Source organism: Benincasa hispida, unplaced genomic scaffold, assembly GCF_027475165.1.
Source record: "Benincasa hispida cultivar pf3 unplaced genomic scaffold, pf3_genome.v1.1 HicScf1533, whole genome shotgun sequence".
NCBI lineage: Eukaryota > Viridiplantae > Streptophyta > Magnoliopsida > Cucurbitales > Cucurbitaceae > Benincasa > Benincasa hispida.
Window position 1 is genome coordinate 1 of NW_028325891.1, and position 2,500 is coordinate 2,500.

The window sequence follows — 2,500 nt, forward strand, 5'->3', positions numbered from 1 at the left end:
GCCTATAACAAGCTTTTGTTTTGCAGGTTTTATTCTTTGCTCGACTGCCATGACCTAACCATTTGCTATTATCCTGTTCATCATCTGAGGGTCATGCCATTTCCAACAACTCTGTTATCTAATATTTTTTTATTAATAAAATACTTTTTCCAATCATTAATTCAATGTTATAATGTGAATACAATTTTTGTTTTCTTTTGATATGTTTTAGTTATGTAGAATTTAAGCTAACATATTTACTTCACGACTTAATCTTTGATATTTGTATTCTTGCATGTTCCATGGTGAAAATTTTGAAGTTTCTTGTTTACTAATTGCAAATTTTTATCCTATTTTCAATAACCTCAATGGTACTTCTGAAAGGTCAAGATAAGAGAAATGTTATTTATCCTATTTTTATCCTGCCTCTCATTTATTGTACAACATCTGCATTATTTTGCAACGTATGGTTGGAGAAAAAAATGACTGTTAAAACTGTAGTATATTGACAGGAAAATAAGGAATATTACTCTTTTATTTTCTGCACTTACACATTACTGAAAATAGAAAAATAAATACACACTGATTAGATGTGCAATTATTCAATTATTTGTGGAGTGTATGAACCTAATTCTCTTCATATACTATTTGTTTATCTCACGATAGGACGGGAAACTATTTGTACCTTACGTTAATGAAGAGTCTCGTTGCATTTTCAAACAAAGAATAGGTGTATTGGTTAAAAATAACTTCAAGGATTCTATTAGGCTGTTGTGAGTGAAAAAGTTTAGGAGAGTTATCCTTGTGACTATATTTGTAATTTGATTAATTAGGTGTATATTATGCAATTGTTTGTTTCTTCTATCATCATAAGATACACATCAAAGGTACAAAGTCTTAACTTGTATGTATATCTATTTATTATTTTTGTTCTTTGTTTCAATAATTTTACTTAACTTTTATAATTTAGGAGGTATTTAATAAATGGGTATGGATTATTAGATTGGGTGGATATTTATTGCCCGTGTTTGTTAAGCCCATAAAGAAAACCTATGGGTTATTAAAACCCTCTTTTTTATCCACTCAAAACTCCCATTTTTTATCCCCTCAAAACTAATCCTAAAAATCAATATATTTTCAACTCAACTCAACTCAACTCTGCACAACAAACACAAAAAATAATTACCAACTCATCTCAACTCTGCAAACAAACACATACAATTTAACTCCTCAGATAATTTAACTCTCCAAATAATAATTACTAACTCAACTCAACTCAACTCTCTACTTTTATCACATACCAAACACACCCTTAATGACTTTTTGTAGGTTGTTGAAGGACAATCAATGCATGCAATATCTAGACAACAAATAGAACGAAATTGGAGGTAACTGGATTTTTCAATCAATATTTTGTAATTTATAAAAGTTTATGATTCATCTCCAAATATATGATACTAATTAATGTATCTTTCCTTTTTTTTTTTTTTTATTATATCACTCTTGTAAGAATGCTTATTTTGATTATGTAGATTATAAGTGTTTTCTTTATTTCAACTTTAATGTGTAGCAAGGTATAAAACACAATAATAGTAATATGAACATAATCGAGAAGCTATAAAAAGTTCTTCCTAAAAAACAGCTATAAAATGTTTATAAAAGCTATCATTTTTTTTTTTTTTTGAACATCTGAAGGCTTATTATAACTTTTATTAAACAAATAGTTGTAGATGAAAATAAATGCTATAATACACAAACAATAACTTCATATTTGGGGTATAAATGTACTTTTATAGCTCTTTCGAAATGTTATAATACATTTTATAAAGATCAAATATGGTGTGCAAAAACGCTATAAAAAATCTATTTTTTTTATAAAAAAAAAAGTATTGTGATTAAAGCGGGGTGGGAAAATCGAACCTCAAACTACGAGGTTGATAGTACAAGTACTATGCCAATTGAGCTAATCTCTTGTTGGCAAAAATAGTCTAGTATTTCATAGCGTGTTACTAAAGGCTATAAAATGGTTGGACTTTTTATAGCATTTTAAAAATGCTAGAAGAAGTCTCATACTTTTAATAGCTTGGGTTGTCACGACTTTGCAGAAAAGTTATAAAAGATCTATTATTGCATTTTTTTTAAGCTAATGTAGGCGTTTTTTTTTTTGTAGTGTCCCTCCTACACTTTTTTAATTTAGATGGATAATTGTAATTGGTATACTTTCAGGGGTCGTTTGGTTGGAGAGTTTCTGCATGAAAATTGACACAAGTATCCCAATCTCATGTTTGTTTCATAGTTTTCAACCATTTTCTTGAGAATAAGTTATGACCAACTATTCCCAGACATCATGATTTACCACCGACAAAGGTTTTCTATTCCCTTCCAAAACTGCGAGTTTTCTCTTTTCTCCTCTTTTTATTTTAAATATAATTTCACTTTAAATACAGTTAATTAATTATGTAATTAATATTAATTTAATACAAATAAAATACATATTTATTTTAAGAAATGAATAATAATT